At 42.8% G+C, this 22,310-nt stretch overlaps 1 protein-coding gene across 7 annotated transcripts in view; it reads left to right on the top strand.

Annotated features, from left to right (window-relative positions):
* The window catches only part of Nckap5 (NCK associated protein 5), a 912,731-nt gene that overhangs the window by 330,828 nt on the left and 559,593 nt on the right, over positions 1-22,310 (top strand). Inside the window, exon 1 of one of the 7 annotated variants that reach the window (XM_085688327.2) lies at positions 11,999-12,205. The exons of the other annotated variants lie outside the window; for them this stretch is intronic. The gene's annotated coding sequence lies outside the window, so the exon portion shown is untranslated. Of the gene's footprint in view, positions 1-11,998; positions 12,206-22,310 lie in introns of those variants that run through there. 7 annotated transcript variants of the gene reach the window in all.

Here is a 22,310-nt window from a genome sequence, read left to right on the forward strand (position 1 = left end):
TTAGGATGCAGGCATCTGGGATGCAGGAGAAGGGAGGCAGAATACTGACATGTTATTATGTTAATGAATGAGAATAAATAATAGCAGATAATATATGGACAGTGGACTAGCGGAGGTGAGTCCTTGAAAGATGAACTATAGTCTAGGACAAGTGTATTTGGAGGCCTATTCCAAGTAAAGGGGGAGGGAGGGAGGAGGGAAAGACAGGGGGAGCAAGGAAAGAGAGGAAAGAGAGAAAGAAGAAAGAGACAGAGGGAGGAAAGATGGGAAAGGGAAGGGGAAGAAGTAAAAGAGGAGGATGAGAAAGTAAAAGAGAAAGAGGGGGGAAGAAAGAGGAGGGGGAGGAGCAACAGGAAGGGAGGGAAAGAAGAGGGAGAAAGAGGAGAGAGAAAGGGAGGAGGGGGAGAGTGAAACAGGGGAGAGGGGCAAGGAACAGGTGGGAGCCTAAGGGGTTAAGGAGAGAAGGAAGGGGAGAGGGAGGAGGAGAAAGCATGTGCTCTGTGACCACCACCAGCCTCAAATTTAGCAATGAGGAGAGGAATGTGTTGTCTGTCAGGCTAGAGAAACTTGGGAGCTGAAATTAGGAGGGGTGAAGAGATCGTCATTGCTGAGGACCAGGTTGGCTCTGTGGACTTGTTGGAGGAAGTGACGGAGTAGTTAGTGTGGGTGTGCAGTCGGGCTGGATCTGTGGGCTAAAGAACATTGTTATGAACCTGTGGATTACCCAGCTGTACACAGAAGCTATGGGTAAAGCAGCAGTCTGGCTCACCAGGATCTTTGGTCTTGTTCTCATATTTTAGACATTAAGGAACAAAGGCCTAAGAAGTGCAAATGGGTTTACTAAGGACACCTTGGAAGGCAGTGTTGGAATCTGGGCTGGAGACCACAGCACCTGTCTCTAATTCTATCTTTCTCCCTATAGCTGAGGTCCCTGGTTTGTGTGCATGTGTGTGTGTGTGTGTGTGTGTGTGTGTGTTTGTGTGTGTGTGCTTGTGTATGGCATAGATGCACATGTGTCTATGAGCATGTCATGTGTCCATGTTGCATAGAGGTCAGAAAGCAGCCTCAACTCTCCACCCTCAGTTGCTGCCCATCTCCTGTTCTTGAGATGGTATCTCTCACTGGCCAGATATGCTAGGCTGGCTGTGTTAACAAGCCACAGGTAGGTACCTGCCCCAGCCTCCCCAGTTCTGCGATCACAAGTGTGTATCACCTTGCCTCACCTTTTTACTTGGGTTCTGGAGATCAACTAAGGCCCTTGTCCTTGAGCCATCTCTTCAGCCATTACCACTGTGTAGGATGCCTTTTGACAAATGAGCCTGTGTTGGGGGAGGGTGCTCAATGTCACATAATTATGGAGACTGGGAGAGAGGAGTTTCTTCAGAGAGTCAGAGAATGTGCATGGGAGATCCCCAGACACAGTAGGCCTGCTCACTTCCAGCTTGCTAGGTTTCTGATTGGGTGGAGGTATTCCTTCCTACTTTCTGAGTAGATTACATCAGGGGTGGGATATACATCACTCTGTGGAACTGTGTGTAGACCGAAGAAGAGGCACTTGGTCAACAGAGCATTGGACCTGCGGATTTTTGTGGCTGGTTCATGGGAGAGCAGCTCCTCTATGGCTGGATTCTCACCACTTCCTCTCATCCAGAGACTTGTTTTCTCCCTAGTCAGAAACAGTTGTATCTACAGAATATCCACAGAGCTTTTTAGGATGAATTCCTCAGCTGCCTTCAACACTTCATCAATAATGTGGTCTGTCTATTAGTAAGCAATTAACATGTGACCTTATTGGCAGGCAGACCACACATTCCCTGACAGGCCTTTAAAATATCCATTTCCTATTTCCTCACAAAGGAGCATGTTTGAAAGTATTTCAAAGAACTTCTGGAACAAGTATATCGAGACAAACCTGAAGAGCTGCAGCGGAAACGGTTGCTGTGGTGATGGGAGGGGGTGTGGGAGGGGCAGCTCAGTAGTTAGATGAACTTATGGTATGAACATAATGACTGATGTAAGCTCAAATCTCGGGAAATCTTGCACCAAACTCATGTGTGCTCATACTTGCGCCTATAACCTCAGCACTGGGGAAGCAGGTGTCTAGCTGGGGCTTGCTGGCTAGCAGTCCAGCTCCGAGTTTAGCGAGAGACCCTGTCTCAAAGGGATAAGGTGGAGAGTGATACAGCAGGGCATCTCATGTCTTGCCTGGCCTTAGCAAACAGGTGTGCATGCTACACACACACACACACACTCACACACACACCCCACCCTGTAACTCAAACAAACAAAAGAAACAGTTTGTTTTAAAGAGAGGATGTTAGAAGTTCCTAGGTTTCCGAATCAACAATAGTTTTCCTTATTTTTCAGATTGCATTCCTTTAAAGAAAATCCAAGCACATCAACTTTGACCCCTGAAAATAGCGTCCACATTCAGTGCTGTGTGTCTTGAATGCTTTTAGCACATGAGACCTTGAGTTTACCAGGAGATACTTTTTTATATTATTAATTTAAGATGATGCCAGTTTGTAGACTGGCAGAACCTGCTAGTATGATTTTCATTGTGAGTTGCAGTGTTTGAGGGATTTTGGAAATCTGATGGGATTATAATCAAGCATTACAGATTTTTAAGGCGGTAAAGAGTTAACATGGACTTATGTGTGATAACTACGTTTTCACCACGTCTTATCTTTTATATCAGCATCATTAAGGAGATGATCATAAAACAACCATTAATTAGTCTCACTAGAGCAAGGTTTGTGTAGTAAAATTATGGAAGACCATAAGATAATTCATTCATTGTTTAAATTTTTGTATAAATATATGTGCTCCAGGGTGATCCTTAGATATGTATATGCTTGGTAAAGACCGAGTCAGAGTAGTTAAGCATTTATATCTCCTTAAATGTTTAAAAACTATTTGCTGTCCACGTATTGAGTGCTTGCACATGTGTATGGGGTGCAGTATGATACCTCAGTGCATGGATAAGTATGTGCTGGTCACGTCAGGGTAAGTCATATTCCTGTCTCCTCATCATGCCTTTCTGTGGAGCCTTCGATTTCTTCAGTTCCTCCTCAGTTTGTAAGAGGCGACAGAACCGCACTCCCACTGCGCTGTGGACTTCTAGGATTTAAGGCTCTCAAATTGTACTACTGTGGTTGTCCTGTTGATTGTTGAGATGAAATACTTCACAAGAAGCAATATAAAGGAAAAAGGTTTTGTTTTGTCGCATGCTTCCATAGAAGTGTCCTTCATGATAGGGAAGGGGTGGTGAAGGAGTGGGAGGCAGCTTGTCTCGTTGCATCCACATCTGGGAAGCAGAGAGTGAACAGAGAAAGGGTAGGGCTAAAATAATAATGCTAGTTCCTAATGACTCACTTTCTCCCGCAAGTCTCCACCCCACAAGATTCCACAACCTTCCAAGCTGCAGCATTAGCTGGGGACCAAGTGTTCAAACACATGAGCCTGGGGTGAGGGTGGGGGAACATTTCACATCTAAACCATTATCCAATATTTCTCTTCCCATTTCTCCAAGGTTCTGGCCTTTGTCTTCATACATTTTCCTTGTTTTTTTTTCCCTACATTTGAGGGACATGGAAAAAAAAACAGTCTTCCTAATTCTGACTCCTTTCCCTTAACATGATATTCCTCCCTCTCATTGTCCCATTCATTCTGCTACAGATTATAGGACAGTTAATATTTTTGCATATATTTATTGCATGCCTCTGTGTGTGTGTGTGTCTGTCTGTCATCTTCCTGTCTGTCTGTCTGTCCTTGTGTGTTATGGAGGCCAGAGTACAATGTGCAGGATTCAGTTCTCCTCCCACCACATGAATTCTGGACATGGAACTCAGGTGTTCAGGCTTGGTGGCAAGTCCTTTACCCCTGAAACATCACACCCAGGCTTGGTGGCAAGCCCTGTTACCCATGGAGACATCTCCCTAGCACCCAGACCTGGTGGCAAGCCCCTTTACCCATGGAGACATCTCCCTAGCACCCAGACCTGGTGGCAAGCCCCTTTACCCATGGAGACATCTCCATAGCACCCATGATAGGATAATTGAAAAAGAAGACGTCTCACAGTCCTGTTCCAAGTTACATTTTTTGTTCCTCCTTAAGCAGAACTAAGCATATTTAATGTTCATACACAGAGCACAATTAAAAATACACATAATTTTAAATAGTGTATGGTATAGGCTATATATGATTCCATTTGTAAAATCTCAAAATTTGTAAGCTGAATCAAGCAAAAGAAATTAGTCTTAGGGAAAATGATTAACTCGCAATCTCATTTGGGGCTGTTGGAAGCTCTGATGGATTGAGGTCAAGGGAGGAGTAAAACCCTATAGTTTCATTCTGTGGAAGGCTTGCATGCCTCCTGGAGGTAGATTCAACAGCCTTGCTGTTACTCATTTGATATGTATTATCTCCTCCTCCTTTAATTCTGAGCAAGGATTTCCCAGAAGAAAGGCATTTTAAGGAAGTGGTGGAGGGCTGTGGAACACTGTCTTCCAGTTATGACATGGCTGCTGCATTGTCTAACTCCCTACAGTTCTGATTTCTGATATAGGCCTGTCAGCATTTCACCGTGGAAGGAGGAGGGACTCAGGAGGCTCTACCCTCTCTGAGAATACCCACAATTTATAGCTACTAGGTGAAGGACTCTTGAAGCTCCATCCATTTCGAAGGATCTATAGACAGTTTTAATGGTTGCTAGAGGAGAGGAGGAGGAAGGAAAAGGGGAAGGAGAGAAGAGGGGGAGGAGACGGAGAGGCGTTTCTTTGGTGGCATAGCCATGGTAAGTTGCCCACAGTCCTGTAAATCACCCCTCTGGTGTTTCTGTAAAGAGTTCTATGTAATCTCGTGAAACCACCAGGAAACCAAGACAAAGTAAAGCAAAAAGAAACAAACACAAAACCAAAAATAAGATAACAACCTGGAATCAACAAAAGGTGGATTCATTAGGAGAGAAAAGAAATCAATGAGAGTGATCCAGGGAGACAAGAGACAATCTGCAATTGGGGCAGATATGAACAAAACACAGAATATATATGTTTATAAGTTAAACTCGTTATGTATAATTACTATATGCTAATGAGTTTGAAAAGACTGCATTTTGTCAGCCCTGCACACATTCTGATACGCACATGGCACAGAATCAAAGACTTCATTAAGCAATGCTGTAGTGCAGAATAGAACACAAGGATGCCTGATGACCCAATCATTACAGCATCTCTGAACTCCATGAACCCCCAGACACCAGCCTTTGGCTGCATGATCTTTTACAAGGTACACTTTCTTGATAAGATCTCTAATGCTCTCAGATATTTCTGGTCTACTTTATTTTATCCTCAATGAATTGTGATGTTTGGTTTTAATCGTCAGCTTGACAATCTAGAAATACCTGGAATTAGCATCTCAATGAAGAAATATCTAGGTTTGGTTGATCTATCGGCATCCCTGTAGGCAATTTTCTTAATTGGGTTAATTGAGGTGGGAGAGTCTTTCTGAATATAGGCAGCCCCGTTTGGGGGCTGAGGTCTATGTCTGAATGAAAAGGCAAGAAAAAGCTGAGCACTAACATGTATACGTTACTTCGTTGCTAACATGTATATGTTACTTCGTTGCTAACATGTATACGTTACTTCATTGCTAACATGTATACGTTACTTTGTTGCTCTCTGCTCTTGATTGTGGATGGGATGTGATTAGTTGCTTCAAGTTCCTGCCTCTGTGACTTTCTGAAATGATGGAACTGAGAGCCAAGTAACCCCTTCCTTTTTACGTTGCTTGGTTGGGGTATTTTACCGCAGCAACAGTGACATGGTTTGGTTTCTATGGCTGTGATGAAACATCATGACCAAAAGCAACTTCGGGAGGAAAGGGTTTACTTCAGCTTACACTTCTAGGTGACAGCCCATCACTGAAGGAAGGCAGGACAAGAACTCAAACAGGGCAGGAACCTGGAGGTTGTAGCTGAGGTCATGCAGAGGATGGAGAGGTGCTGCTTACTGGCTTGCTCCTCATGGCTTGTTCAGCCTGCTTTCTTATAGAACCCAGATCAAGCAGCCCAGGGATGGCACCATCCACTACAGGCTGAGCCCTCCCCCATAAATCACTAATTAAGAAAATGTCTTACAGCTGGATCTTATGGAAATATTTTTTCAACGGAGGCTCACTCTTCTTTGATGACTTAAGTTGGTAAAACTATCCAATCAAACAGGAAAGAAAACTATGACATAGGTACTACATACAGCCTAGGAAAATTGTTTCAGTCCTTGATAATGCACTATAACTCGAAGTTTCAAATAGGATACCCCCCCATACAATAGAAGCTGTTGAAATAAATGTGGTTTTTAAACTAGCTTTGTAAGTGTCTAAGGAGAGTCAGTAATTGCCTTCCACCAGCAGGAGGCTTGGTTTCAAGCCATTTCCCTCCGCAGTGGCTCTTCTTTATCCAGCTCTTCAGAACGTGGTAATCTGTCAGGTCTTGACCTCTTTCCAGCAGTTTCCTTCCCTGGATCTTTCTGCTGAGAGACCCAATTCACATGTCATTCCTGTCTCCATGTGGATCTCAGGCTTGCCTCTTCCGTGAGGCCTGTTTTGATGATTCCAGACCTAGGCTGCCACCCTTTCGGTCTCCACAGCCCAGCTGTTGACACAGGAGAGCACTGTCTGTCCCTGCATTACAGACATTTGCTGTCTGCCATTACCACACACCGCCCCCCATCTTTCTCTCTCTCAAATTAAATCTTAGTTCTTCCTTTTATCTTTGACTTAAAAAGTTCTGGCGAGATAGGGGAATATTTTTTTATGTTTACAATTATTTCTGTCATCTTGCAAACATTAGTCATAGTATAAGAACCTGCTGAGTGAAACTAACCATGATGCATTGTGAAATATGTAACTTTTTAACTGTATGTAGAGAGATAGTTATACCAAATATTTGAATTTATATCAGATATTCATTTTTGTTGTAGAAAGAGCAGCGGACTGCTTTTCATCCTGCCCTGCTCCTGGCCGCCTGGCTAGCTTTACGTGAAATAATTACATGGAAACTGTATTCTTTTAAACACTGCCTGGCCTGTTATCTCCAGCCTCTTATTGGCTAACTCTCCCATCTTGACTAACCCGTATCTAATAATCTGTAAGTCACCATGATTATTACCTACCTACATCCATCTTGGGCCAGAGCTTCATGGCGTCTGCCTCATTGCCTTCTTCCCAGCATTCTGTTCTGTCTACTCTGCCTATCTAAGCTGCTGTCCTATCAAAAGCCAAGGCAGTTTCTTTATTAACCAATGAAAGTAACACATAGATGACCCTCCTACATCACATTTTAGTTTTATAATTCATAATACCTGTCATTTTTATGTGTAGATTTATTTTACTTTTTGTTGCGTATATGACTGTGTGTCCTGTCTGGGAATATACATATGACTGTCATTTAAAAAACCCTTTGTTAGATGGAGCATCCATATAGATAAGCACACAAGCAGCAGGGACTCCTTGATTGTCCTAAAACTCAAAATCACATGGTCAGCTCTTGGATCAAGAGAAAGAGACCACCAATACTCCCTGTTCCTGTTTCTGTCACCAGCAAATACCATCCCGGTTTCTGTTACCAACACTGGTTTCTCTCACATGGAGCTTTATATAAGGGAGCATTCTGTCCTTGGTGTGTCTGCATTTTTATCTCGGAACTGTGCTGTTCACTTAGATAAGTAAGCATTTGTGAGCTGTTCATTCCAGGCACTGTACAGTGATTCGATAATGGAAAACACCACACCATTTTATATAACGAGTCATCGGTGGGCAGGCAGGGTTTCCTTAGCTGGAGCTTTGATAAAGCATGTCGCTATAAACGTTCTGACATACGTGTGTGTGTGTGTGTGTGTGTCTGTTCATATTTATGTGTGTGTATGTGTGTGTGTAGCATGTATGCATGCAGATGACAAAAGTCTACCCTGGTTGTCATTCTGTCCTTGTCCACCTATATTTTTTTACACAGGAGTTCTCATTTGCTTCACCAAATAGGCCAGACTATCTGACTGGCAACTTCCAAAAGATGCAGCTGTGTCTGCCACCCCAGAGCCAGGCCTACAAGCACATGCCACTCTCCTGACTAATTCATAGGTTCTAAGGATCTAACTCAGGTCCTTGTAGGGCAGGTACCTTAGTGCCTGAGCTGTGTGCCCAGCTTTCGTCCACATCGCTGCTTCTTGGCCACTCAGTTGTCCGGCTGTTTGGTTCTGTCACACGGTTTACCCGGGTATTGTGCCAGCTCCCACTCCATCAGCAGGGCACGAAAGCCCTGCGTCTTTCATGCTCTTGCCAACAGACCTTTCGCATGTGAAATCCTCCACTGAGTACAGGGATTGAAAATGGATTTATCATCCTGTAGTTAGCTTTCCTTTTAACCTTCTGGAATGCATTTTTGACATGAGGAGTTCTTCATACGGAGAGAGCTAATCATCAGCTTTCTCATTTCATGCTTCTAATTTGCTCTGTCTTCCTTAAAGAGCCTTTGCTTATCTAAAAGTCATCAAAATACAGGTTTTTATGTGTTTCTTCCCCCAGTGGTAACTTTTCTGTTTTCTCATATTCATATCTGTGGTCCCTTACGTATCAAGTTTTTGGCTTGTACTATCAGTTAAGAATTGAGAATTATTTTTTCCCCAAGCGTAGCCATAATTTTTCAGGTATTTTCCTTCTCCATATTTTAAAAAATTTAAGAAGTATTATGTACATGTGTGAGTATGTGCATGTGGATGCAGTTGCCTATGTAGGCCAGAAGGAGTCAGGTTCCCTGGAGCTAGAGTAATGTGTGGTTGTGAGTTGTCTGATGCAGGTGCTGGGAATTGAACCCCAGGTCCTCTGGGAGAGCAGGCACACTCATAACCACTGACGCATGTCTCCGGCCTCATCGTTTTTGTTGCATATTGAGTATCTCTGTGTAGCTCTGTCTAGATCTTCCTTTTGTTTCTTTCGTATTTATTTTTTTTCTATTTCAAGACAATGCCTTATGTGTCTCTAATCATTCTCAAGTCTGGGACCTGTAACTTCTGTCACTCTTCTTTAAGATCGTCTTGGGTGTCATAGATTTTAATATTTTGACTGTCACACTAACTGTGAGTAAAATAACCCACTATAAACAGTACACTGTCAATAACTTTTATGGGACTGGTGGGAGCTGGAGTCAAGGCAAAGGCAAAAAGGAAGCAAACCATTGAGGAAAAGGAGGATGATTGTTGGAATTATGTTCTTCCGGTGTGAATTCCAGAACTGACCATTGCGGTGAGAGCGGCTGAGAAGGCGATGGTAGTTGGTTGTGGTGTACATGGGGCAGGGAGACCATGAAGATGAATTAAAGTGACAATTAGCATGGGAAAATGAATCCTAAGAAGGATTTCTTTGTTTAATTATGTATCAAAAGGAAGTTGGGATCTTGGTTAAGGAGACAGCATAGTGAACCTCAGAGAAATTTACTTCATCAAAGCTTCTGGAATAAATTCTCTGGGAATATCCAGATTTTGAGTAGATCATGATCAAAATTCATAGAAAATAGCTTTAGTCCTACTTGACATTCTTTTTAGCTTGTCAACCATTTTCCTGCTAAGAGAGTCTCAAATCAACCATCAATCAATCAATCATCACTTTTTGACTTTCTGAGGGGTCTCCTGTATCCTCTGCTGGTCCCAGACTGTGTTGCCAAGGGTGAGCTTAAGTGTCTGTGGGCTGGGATTGTGGATGTGAGTGGCCACACTAGGTTTATGTTGTGTTGGGTCTGGAACCCAGGACTTCATGCAAGGTACATAAGCATCTCACTAACTGAAGTTCATCCACAGCTCACATAAGACAAACCTTAAATCAGAGGCAGCGTTGGGCCATGAATCCTTGCCTGCAGAGTATACGTGGGTCAGTAACATGTCAGGTGAAGAGGGTTCCATGCCTGTCTGTTGTTAATGAAGGAGAGCGATCTTAGGGTGCAGATTTTGTATTCCTTGGAGCATGAGAATCAGAGCTTGCAGATGTTGATGTCATCTAGGCATTGTCACTGTTTGCAGCCTTATGTAGAAATGCCTTTAAGCCATTCCTCATGTAAATCCAAGCATCCTTCAAATGTGATGGCTCCAGCTTACAAAACAGCCAGATTCAGTCTAGAGAGGACTTAGGTAAGTGGACAGGGTTGAAAAATGAAGCTTCCGACCCGGCCCGAGCCTCCGCAATTGGTGTAAGGAATCGTTTCATTTTGTGTGCTTCTCAGGGAAGAGGACCAATTGGCCTCTGAAAGATAGTTTCCATTGCTACTGGGTGGGATCAAAAGCAAATGCAGCAATGGTTGCTTTTCCTCCCCTTACTTGAACTGCTGTTAGGTAGCTAGTCCTCAGGTACTGACTACTCCATAGACAGACACTGGGCAATCCTTCAGTGTGTGGTTGCTACAAGTGGCTTTCTCTAATGGGCATCTTATGCAGCCGGCATTCAACTAGAATTTGGTCTTTTGGCTCAGCTGTCCCTGCACAAAACAAAATGAAACAGAACAGAACAAAATCTGCCTTTGAACAACTTTTCTGTTCAGGTACAGCTCTGATGAGTGTTCCTGCTCCTCGAGTTTGTGACTTTGCACGCATGCATAGAGGAATCTAGGATTGCCTAACCTACCTATTGAAAAGATGATTATGAGACACAGACCTCAGAGGACACAAAAAGTGATTGCCCTTACCATTTCAGTGCAGTGTGGATGTCTAAAAACAGCAGATACTTAATAATCTTAAACAGAAACAGTATTTTATTTTAGCGGGAGGGGTGAACCACCCACCCTGGCTTGCCAGACTCCTCTCTAGTTTTCAGTCGTCCAGTGTTTGTGTTCAGTGTTCTGAGCTTTCATATTGTGCAGAGCACTGTGTCCTGTGGAATGCTGCAAAACATTGTCCCAGTAATCACCTGCAGGACATCGTGGAAGAAAAGGAAAATCTCGGATTTGTTGTTACTCTAGTTCTCAGTTTGGATCTGTGTAGAATGTTTCCTGTGTGTTTGTGTGTGTGTGTGTGTGTGTGTGTGTGTGTGTGTGTGTGTGTGTGCCTCTGTTTGGGCATTCATTGAACACACTGTACATGTGCAAGTCAGCAAACAACTTGTGAGAGTTGGTTCTCTCCTGCTGGTGATTAAACTCAGGACATCAAGCTTGGCAGCGGACTTAAAAACATGTCACATTTGTTAAGTGAAAGGGCATTTCCCTTTAGTCCGAGCAGAGTGTAGTTCCAAGAATGAGCCAGAAGCTGACCTTTCTAAATGGACTGTTAATTTAACTGTTTAGAAAAAGAAAGTGTGGTCCTTGATGAAGTTTGATACTGACAGAACTTGCTTGTTTTCAACAATGGAATGAGGAATTAAAAGTAGAAATTGTTCTGTTTTTGTCCTGGCTGTTTTGTAACTTCCATATCTGAAATCCTCCTGTGCTCTTCTCCCTCAGTTCATTCTGACGCATGCTGAGGAAGGGGCCAGGGGAAGATGGACCAGTCCTCTTTCAGTTGTGAGGTGTTCAGAAAAAGCCCCAGTCTCTGCAGAGAGAGATGCACAGCGTCAGTGGCAGTAGAGCAGGACAAAAAGCCACATGCCACCCCCAAATCGGGGCAGAAGACACCATAGCCAGCCCTATCTTATGTCTCTGGGAACTTCCGCTGTAAAAACTGTCAGGCCCAGGAACAGGGCTTATATGAACTGCTGAAGACTAGATAAAGGGCCATGTTTATAAATACAAATTACATTGTGCAAACATTATACAAACAAGGCTTCTTGGGAAAGGTCCAGAAGTCAGATTCCAGAGATGAAAGTCTGCTGATTTCTGACGATGTCTTTAAGTTACTCTGGGTGTGCAGCGTGCTGGGAGCCGGAGAGCGCTGTCTCCATATGCATGCTTGTTTAGTGTTGCACAGTAGCACTGTGGACTATGAAATAAAACCCGAGCAAGGGACAGAAACCTTCGCTCTGACATTGAGCAGCAAACGCTTCCTGGAATGAAGCTGCAGGAAGCAAACGTAGTTTCTAATCTGATGCTGGAGCACTCCACACAGAGCCTATGGGTTAAATGGAGAGACCCAGTGTGCTCTCCAAAAACCAGTTAACTGTGTCTGCTCGTCACACACCAGAAGCAGAAGGGGAGGCAGTTCTTGAAGACTGAATTCCTGACCAAGAGAATAGTAAGGTAAGAAAACTTGGAAAACTCACAGACTGGGGATTCTTCTTAGGTATTCCAAAGTTTCCTTTCTGCAGAATAGTCAACATTAAAATGTGTTTGTGTGTGCGTGTGCATATATGTTTGTGTGTGATGAGTATCCTGCCTTGAAGAAGAATAGAGGCAGACACCACCCAGCCAATGAATGCTTTGTAAATCACATTATCAGGGCTCGCTTAAAGTGTTACCCAAGATTTCCTATGGAGGAGGTTGGTGGCACTACCATATGCCAACTTGGGTCTGAGCCAGAGACACACACTGGAAGGCGTTTACATTCCAGCCGTCTCCTCCTTCCTGGCAAAAGAAAAAAAAATAGAAGCGCATTTGTATGTGTTCTAAGTGGCCAAGTTATTTGTACACAATGGGAAGTTGAAATTTCATTTCCACATGAAATTAGTGAATAATGCCCCTCAAGACTCATTGAATAAGCGTGCCCAAGACTTCGTCAGCATCCGAAGTCTGTCCAGGACGCCCACCATCTGGATGGAAACAGGGTCTGTTATCTGGCTACTTTGGCAGGGGGTGGGGCAATCGGAGGTGGGGTGTGGCGAAAGGGAAGTGTCTGGATACTGTACTGAGTTTTTGGCTATTTCATCAGGACTTTGGTGCCAGCCAGGTTTGTCTCTGTATGATCTCATGCCAAAATGTACTGGCCTAATATATGACACCACAGACGTATGGCCTTTGATCTCCATATGTCTGTCCGTCATGTATGTGCTTAATGCTTTTATACTACTTCTTTTACCCTCACCATTAACGTTCATCCTAATTCTCAAAACATTCCCATTAATCAGGATTGGGCTTAGGGAATCTCACAGAGTAGATGACTTATATACATGACTCTATAACTATAGAGTGTTTGTATGTATGTCTGTATATATGATTTCATTCTCAATTTGTAATTTTTTTCTAAAATTTGTATTTTTTTTTAAGTTCTAATTATGGCGAGGTTTACCTGCTGCTTCCTGGAAGATGAACTGTGATTTGGGAAAACTCTTACTTGATTATTTTGGCAGTGTCTTTTGATAGACTAAGGCAGGATTCTCTATAGGTAGAAGACATAGGTGCTATGCCTACACATAATAATTAAAGTTCAGGTGCGGACACGAGACTGACAGAAGCGAATGGAAACATCTCTCAGGTGAGTATGCATTTTTATTCTTGCGAAGAAATGAGACTTATGCCAACCATCTACTATGCCTAAATTTGATCACTAAGAGATGTGGGTGAAGCCCGGGTTTGGTTTCTTTCAAGATATGTTCAGTTGATTTAACATGCTTTGGACTTTAACACATGAACAGAGTCTAAATGAAAGGTAGCAGGAGTTGAAAGACATTTGTTAATGGGCTGGATGTAAAGTAATTGGTTGGTTTGAAAACTTGGTGGCCCTCAGGAAGTCAGAGTCTAACGGATGCACTCGTACCCCACTTTCCTGATGGTGTGATTCTAAAATCGAAGAGAAGACTTGGGAAGGGATGAATTAGCAAAAGGGACTTAGAAACGTGGGATTTGAGAATGGAGTGGGATGGAGAATCTGTAAACATCGGGCTGTGTGCTGCATGCTCTTGTGTCCGTGTACTTACACATCCTCTTCACTCTGCTGTAAGGATTCATTCAGCTGGAGTCCCTCAGTCCCTCACTCCGAGGCACCCATCCAAACTGTGCTGCTTGTATTGGGATTCAGATTGTAACTTTATGGTGTGATCAATACATGTTAATTAATTTTGAGACAGCTGCTCGTTAAGAATTCTTTTTAGGCCACAAAAGAGAGCTTATTTTGAATGTGCCAAAACATAATACATTGAATGGGCTCTGATAAGTGTATTTGCCTGATTGATTATTCGGGTATGAAAGGCCGTGAGAATCTGATGTAATTTGTTCTAGTGCTCTTAAAATAATTTCATTTCCAATTATGTGTTTATGAGGCAGTGTGATATTTTGCTCTGTATTTATAGAGTGGTGTGATATTTTAATATGTGCATATTTATGGGGCATCACGATATTATGATGCATTCCTTGTACTGTGAGTTCATTGGCTGGAACTCTAACTGCACAGGAGACTGGGAGATTGAGTTTATTTCTGTGTTCAAAGGGAATAGAAGCTGGGTAAATCTCTACCAATTGTAGAAACATACATTTGTATAAAATTTCAGCTCAGTTTTAGTGTTGTTTGTGCATTGTTTTGTTATGTGCATCATATATTACATACAATATCTGCTTTAAACTATGTACTCTTGTATGTATTTCATGTTTCATCTGTACGAACAATACATGTATGCACACCAAAAGCTCTTGTGAACCAGTCTATTTACACATGAGTTACACACCAAGAATTTTTGCGAATTAGCCTGTGCGCACATACATACATACCAAAAGCTCTTATGAATAAGCCTTGTGAATAAACTAATGTTTTCTGAAAGTTTTGTGAGTGCAACTCAGACACACACATAGAATCTCTACATACCCCAAACTAGCCTCAAACTCAGACACACACATAGAATCTCTACATACCCCAAACTAGCCGCAAACTCAGAATCCCAAGTTCTGGGAACACAGATGTGCACCACCACACTCAACCCACATATTTTATTTTTCAGTGATTGAACCCTTTTGCTTTATGCTCTGTGGTATAAGGGCCCATTTCTGTTCTTGGGGACCCTGTGCCCAGAGGCCTCACAGTTGTTGTGTCTCCCTTTATTAACTGATTCTCCGGGCTTCACCCCAGAGTTACTCGGGCTCTTGCTGGGGAACACAAAAGGCCTTCAGGGGCATATTAAGTTCATTCATGAAGCCCCCCTCCCTGTCTGTGGGCAGAAATTGTACAAGGGCTATTGTGACAGATTTCAGTCTCCACGGAGCTGTATTCCCAAGTGACCACTAACGCCTCAATCTGGGTTCTGGAGTTGCCATTTCTGCGGTCACCTCCTCCTCCCTTCTCATTAACTCCCTGTCCTCAGAAGCACAAAGGTAAGAGATTGCATTCAAGTGTGTGTGCTTAGGCAGTAAGCTGTATTTTCAAACCTAAGTTTCCTACTTTATCTCATTGTGTGTGTGTGTGTGTGTGTGTGTGTGTGTGTGTGTGTTGGGGGAGGTGATGTGTGTGTGGATGAGTATTCACATGTGTTTACATGTGTGTAGGCAGGAGGCAAGGCATCCTGGTTCATTTTTGTCAACTTGACACAAACTAGAGTTGTCTGGGAAGAGAAGCCTCAATTGAGAAAATGCCTCCATCAGAGTGGCCAATAGACGTGTCTGTGGGGGTATTTTCTTGATTAATGATTGAGGTAGGAAAGACCAGCCAGCTAAGGGCAGCGTCACCTGTGGGCAGGTGGTCCTGAGTTATAGGAAAACCAGGCCGACCAAACCAGTAAGCTCCACTTCTCCATGGTTTTGAGTTTGGTGTCTGTCAGTGAACTGTGGCCTGGGATATATTGACCACAGCATCCCTTTCTCCTCAAGTTGCCTGTGTTCATGGTCTTTATGCCAACAACAGAAAACAAGCGAGCGTGGAGGTTTGCATGTTCGTGTGAGGAGGCTAGAGATCAGTCTCAGATGCTGCTCTGTGGGGACTGTCCGCTTTACCCTCTCACTGACCTGGGCCTCACACTCCTATCTTCTCCTCGGTGCCGGGCTTACAAGCTCATACACACTCCTGGCTTTTTATGTGGCTTCCTGGGATTGAGCTCACGTCTCCATGCTTACAAGCAAAGCACTTTACTAACTGAGCCACCTCAGTCCAGCTTGATTATGGTCAGTTAGTAACTCAAGGGCAAAGGTGAGAGAAACAATGACATAAACCGGTGTACATGTGAACTCCTCTTCCTCCCATGAGGATTTACAATTGTGCTGTCTTTTGAATATGTGTATTTACTAGAAATAAATTGATGAAGGAGGACCAAAAGGACCCTGAATGTTGAAATTGAGGCTCCTTTTATAGCGATTTTCAAAGCAGTAGTTTAAGCTTGTTTGTGCCGTTTTCCTTCCTGGGCAGTTAACCTCTGGGTTGTCGTGGATCACCTCTCTTCATATGTCACCTTGACCTCTAGGCACTGAGCTTCAGAAGGGCTGGCCTAGCCTAGGTTTTTGTTGTTGTTTGTTTGTTTTAATCTTACAATTTTGCGTCCATATACACATGCATGCCTGCTTGCACGTACGTGTGTGTGTGTGTGCGTGTGTGTGTGTGTGTGTGTGTTACTTATCACTCTTCTTCCTCTTTATTTACTGGGGCAGAGATGGTCAGGCAAACCTAGAACCTCCCAATGTGACTAGACTTGGTGAACAGCTTGCTCATGGAATCCCTCTTTGACTTCCAAGGCTGGAATTATAGATAGGCCACTTTGTCTACCTTGTATTTATGTGAGTTCTCAGGATCTGAACTCCAGTCCTCATGCAAATTCTTTAACTACTGAGCCATCTCTTTAGCCCTGTTTTGAGGATTTTGATGCCTAATCTAGAGCAGAACTAAATATTTATGAAGTTAATGAACATCACATAGATAATCTCTACACGAATGATTTTCAAATATCTAAATTTTTCCTTAAATTTTAATCTAATATTTAAGAACTGTGACCTTTAAATTTCATATATCTTTTCTAATATTTTTAGAGAACAAAATAAATATGGATGTAGGATCCTGATTCTGAACTAGTGAAATCTGAATTGAGTTAGTTCTAACCAAACAGTACTTTGTCACACATATAAAATGAAGATGTAGATCTGTATCTGTTTGGAAATCACAGTTGAGAGAAGGGGAAGTAGAACAGTGTCCCCCTGCTAACAAAGAAGCTATTGTAGTCGATAAGGGAAAAATCAGTTTTTTTCAATAGATTGTCACTGTGTATGTCAAAAGCACCCCAGGGGAAGCCCTATGCTCAAAAGTAGTAGTTGTCTATGTGGCTTCTCATCCTCCTCCTCTTCTTCCTTTCTTCCTCCTCTTTTTTTCTGGACTTTCGTTTTGAATTGTTTTATTTGGGCCTTTTTTGTCTTATTGGTCTTTTGCTTGTTTGTTTTGACTTTTGAGAGAGTTTTTTTTTAAGAATAAGATGTTAAGGAGAGCATAAAGTTGTGTGGATAGTGAGGTAGGAAGGTTCTGGGGGGAGTTGAGAAGGAAAACATAATCAAAATATATGTAATTTTTTAATTAAAAAAATCACAATTAGCTATGATATTGGTGAAAGTACAGGATTTAAACACTAAGCAATACATTAATGTTTCTTGAGGTGAATTCTCTTAGTTTTAGACAATGCATACATTTCCTGCTGAGTTTCTGCCTTCTGTGATCTGTGTTTAAACGCTGAGATGGCTTCCAGCACAGTTTTTGGATGGAAGCATTCAGAGTCAGGCGACATCGCCTGAACCTGAGCTGCCCCCTCCGTGGGCACTTGTTTGAAATGTTAGGAGTGTGATGCTGAGGTCTCCTGTTTAGAGCATTGACATCATCGTTGGTCATGATCTAAAGTCCTCATACTTTTCTGGTTCCTGAGCCAAGACCTTGTGTACATTGGTCAGTATGTTACTAGTGAGCTGTCGCCATTCTAACACCCACATGTATTTGAATTGATTATAAATACCATCTTCACATTTCCCACCTCTCATTCATTCTCTTAATGCATTGCCCTGAAATGCCATTTTTCCTTTCCTCTCATATTTTTTGCATTAGACATTTTTTCCCCTAATTCTTCTGTAACATGTGGACAGTGATGTTACTCTTAGGTTTGGTGAAACCCCTTGAGTTTCTTATTGTTTGAGAATGTCATACATGCAGATAATATGTTTTGAATGAACATATCCCCATATTTCTTCCCCTCCAATTCCTTCCTCACCCCCCACAGTATTTTCCACTCTGAACTGCATGTACTGGTTTGGAAATCACCTACTCTACTTAGTACTTCTTGTATGCACAAGGGCATAGAGAAATCTTCTAGAGCATAGGCAGTCTATCAGGGCCCATATCCTTGAAGTAAACTGATTCCCCCACCCCCCCAGAATCCACCAGTTGCCAATACCTCCTTCAGGAGGAGTAGGACTTTGTGATTCCCTTCCCACCCTTGTTGGGATCTTGACTGGCTTGATCTGGTGCAGGTCCTGTGCCTCCTGTCACAGCCATTGTCAGTTTAGTGCAATAGAATAGCCATGTCTGGAAACCAGCTTCAATGACATCACCCATTACCTCTGGTTCTTACCATCTCTCCTCCTCTTCTTCCATGGCAATCCCTGAGCCATAGGAGGAGGAGATGTGTTATATTTAGAGCTGAGTATTCCATGGTCTCCTATTCTCTGAACTTTGAGAAGTTGTGGATCTCTGTACCAACCAGGGTCTACTGTAGGCGGAAGTTTCCCTGATGAGATTGGGATATGCATTAATCTAAACTTAGGGGCCAGTTTAATACTGCACCTAGGTAGCAGAATAGCAGAACTTGGTTCTCCCCCGGAATCTATGTCCTAATCATCCATGGGTATTAGTTATTAGTCTACATTTTTATAGACTCTAAAAACAGCTGGTAGGGTGTAGACACTCAGTGTTCTTAATCCATAATAGTTAAATTTGCTGAAGTCACCTCAAATCACCAACTTAACCATGAAACATTGTTTCTTGGGAAATGTACAGTTAGGCTCCTGTGACATCTAATAACATTTTAATCAGTCAGTAATTAGCCTTAAATATGTTTTAGTTGAGTTTTTGTTTAAAGAGAACTTATTTAATATACACTGTTGATTTATTAATGTTATGTGTGTATCAACAACACTGCACCTAGCTGTGAATGCAGTTGATTTAGGACCTCATCCCTATGATGCCTAAGTGTTGTGCTCGGCAGTGCCTGATGCATACAGTGCTCTGGCACTGCTCTCTGGAGATCCCTATCGCTGTGTTGGGCCGTTGCAGTCAGTGATGTTACAGAAGTGTCAACAACACACGGTAGACAACACACCCTGAAGGGATTCCCGTTGAGCTTGCGAGGTGGAGGACATGCCACTGTTTGACTTTTCAGCTGGAAACATGGGCACAAGTCCCAGGTGCCTTCATGGTTCCTCCTGCACACTCCTGGGGAAGTGTGACGCTTGGTGATTTTGATGTTCCTCATTTCATTTTTCTAGCAGATGGACCGGTCAATAAATGTGGACTGTGTAAATAATGAGAGTTGACCGAATTGCCACTGTGACGGAAGGTGAAGTTCAGGTGAACTCGAGTTCAGAAAACAGCTACCAGGGACCTCATGACATCATGGGATGTGGGCTATAGCTCTGGATTGATACCCCTAATTGTTATTTGACTAAAGGATTCTCCTCTATATCGATCTCAAAGTTTGCTTTAATGGGCCGAATTACTTCCTGTGCCTAAACATGTTCCAAATACCTTCCTTCTTTCCTTAACACTTGTCATTCTTCAAAAAGGCAAAGTTGGTCTTCCCAATTTCCAGGAAGATATATGGAAAGTATATTTTGATTTTGATTCTCCTCTTGCTTACTTATAAGATAAGTCGAAGTTTCCTTTTCTTAAAAAAATAAAGCATACTTTATTTATATACAGTTCACACATTAAATTCAGCATGTTGAGCATACCCAGTGACTACTCCTCTCTAGTTTCTGCTGCACCAGTGGTCAGTGGAATTAAAAGCAAACCTAGCTGTCATATCTCTGCCTCCAAGGAGAAAACCATGTGGGGTTCTTTTGGAATGCAAAAACAGTTCTTTGGTTGCCATACCCAAAAGTGGAACTCACATGTCTACCAGGAGAAAGTGTCAGTACCTGTCCAGTGGTGATTCTACCTACTCACAGGCAGCCTGCCTTGACACAGTGTCCCTACAGTCTTAAAATGATTGCAGGCCCCAAAATGTGTCCACTGCAAAGTACGGTTTGCCTTAAGAGACAGCAACTTGTTATATTCCAAAGAAATCACCTCTGTGAGCCTGTGCTGAGGTGCATAGCATTGTGGCTGGCTGAGCAGAAGTCTATCAGAGAAGGAATTTGGAGAGATGTAGTAAGAGTGCATAGAGGCCGATGGCTGCCACGCAGCCGTGGCTTACTGAAGCACCGAATGCCTGAGTGATGACATTCAAGCCTACCAAGTTTTCAGGGTAGTGAAACATCTCATCACATTGTGCTTGATAACCAAAAGACCTGTAGTTAAGTGTGCTGTATGCCACACATCTAAAATGATGAAAGAAGAAACATCTGTATCCAGTGGTTGGCCTATTTTCGCAAATCCAAGTTTCTAAATCTACTGTTTAAGTTCAATGTAGTATATCTATGTGTGTATGTTCATCGGTAGTTACAGTCCCCAAAAGTAGAGATGCTAGCCCAGAATGCAAAAATATCCTCATTTACAGAGGTGACATTGTGACTGCTTGAACAAACTGAGTGTGGGTAGCACAGGCCCAAGGAAGGTTTTGCAAACTCTGGCTTTTGATAGGCAGGGACTCTGTGTCCAAGGCTATGGTTTTCACAATCTCATGTCTGCTGTATTGATTTGTAGGAGGTCAAGGACTGTCATGTTGAAAGAAGGATTACAAAGAATTATATTGCTATCCTTCCCTCTCCTTCCCTTTAAACTTCCTTTCTGTCACATCCTTCCCACCCCAGTCACACACCGGCCCGGGCTGCGTTTCCCAGTGCAGCAGGTTTCCCTAGCGAGTGGCTGCTATCCATTCTTGGACTCACATAACAGAAAAAAGACGGGTCAGTTGAATAGATTCTGTGTGCTGCTTCTGTGAGCGCTTATCTTGTTCTCTGGCTGCTTTGTAATTGTTATTGCTTTGAAGACGCCCTTCTTTCTCATCTGTGCACTCAGATTATATGGGAGACTTTTCTCTCTCTCTCTTTTGGTATAGAGGTATATTCCTATCAGGATGTTTTTCTTCCATTTCATAAATAATGGTATTATTAGACACAGGACAATGCTCTCCCAGCCCGAGCCAAAGGAAACAATGCAGGAAGCATGAGCAGCAGGGGGTGAGCTAGATTCAGCAGCTATCTCTTTTTCCTTGCTGGCCTTTAATCAATGCTTGTATTCGCTCCAACTTCCTTATCCATCTTTTGTGGGCACTGTTTGTGAGTTTCCTTCCTTTCGTCCTTTACTTTCTGTGACAGTGATTCTGTTCCTTTAATTTGTCAAGGTGTCACGCACAACAGGCTGACTGTATTGAGGGGAGAGACACTGTCCATGTGCCAGAGTATCTGTTGTTGGCTTTTCTTTCCTTTTGGACTAAAGGGGACATTTCTTGCTTTGGGGCTTTTGGTACTTGGCTCTGCTTTAGTGCCTAACTCTGTCAGAAAGCGTTTGTTTCTGTGTTTGTTTTTCCATATGAATTAGCCTCCTACCAGAGTTTAAGTGGTCTGTTCCCTTAATTGAATGCCTACGTGCTGTAAATCTGTCCTTCGCTCTGTCTTCTGACTGTTGGAGGCTTCTTGCATCTAGCAGTCTGCAGAAGCAGATTCCTGTAAGGTGTGAGAATGCCTCCATGGGGCAGACCCAGGCAGCTTTTGTAAGCTGAGATGGCAGAAACTACATCCTGCTCACAGTTTCTTAACATGCAGACAGAATCAACATCTTTCCTTTACCCATTAAGTTCTGGGAGGTGTTTCTGCATGAAGGCACATGGAGGGCTAGATGTCTCTGTGCTGAGAAAATTAGAACAGAATGAAAGAAAATTTCTTCTCAGCCTTCCTGGTATTTGGTGAAGAAGAAGTTGTACAGATCGTTAAAATAATGAGCTCAGGGAATAATTGATTTTAAAGTTTAACTTTATTTTTTTATATGTGTATGTATGCATACATAGATGTGGGTACCCATGGATGTCCGAGAAGAGCATCATATGCCCTGGTACAGGCTGTTTGTGAACCACTGACATCTGTCTTCCTGAAATGAAGTGAGCATTGTTGACTGTTGGGCCATCTCTCTAGTCTAAGAGTCTAGTTTTATTTGCCACCTGCGTCAGACAGTGTGGCCACTGGGACCCTTGATTTGTTCGTTGTCCATTTCTTCCTGAAGATGATCCCTGTCTATGGTGTGCTGTTATTTTTGTTGGATGTGAGGATCCTTCTAACCATGACTGCTTTGAAAAACGACAGAGAGTTA

Source organism: Myodes glareolus, chromosome 5 (assembly GCF_982192425.1).
Source record: "Myodes glareolus chromosome 5, mMyoGla1.1, whole genome shotgun sequence".
In the NCBI taxonomy this organism is placed as follows: Eukaryota; Metazoa; Chordata; class Mammalia; order Rodentia; family Cricetidae; genus Myodes; species Myodes glareolus.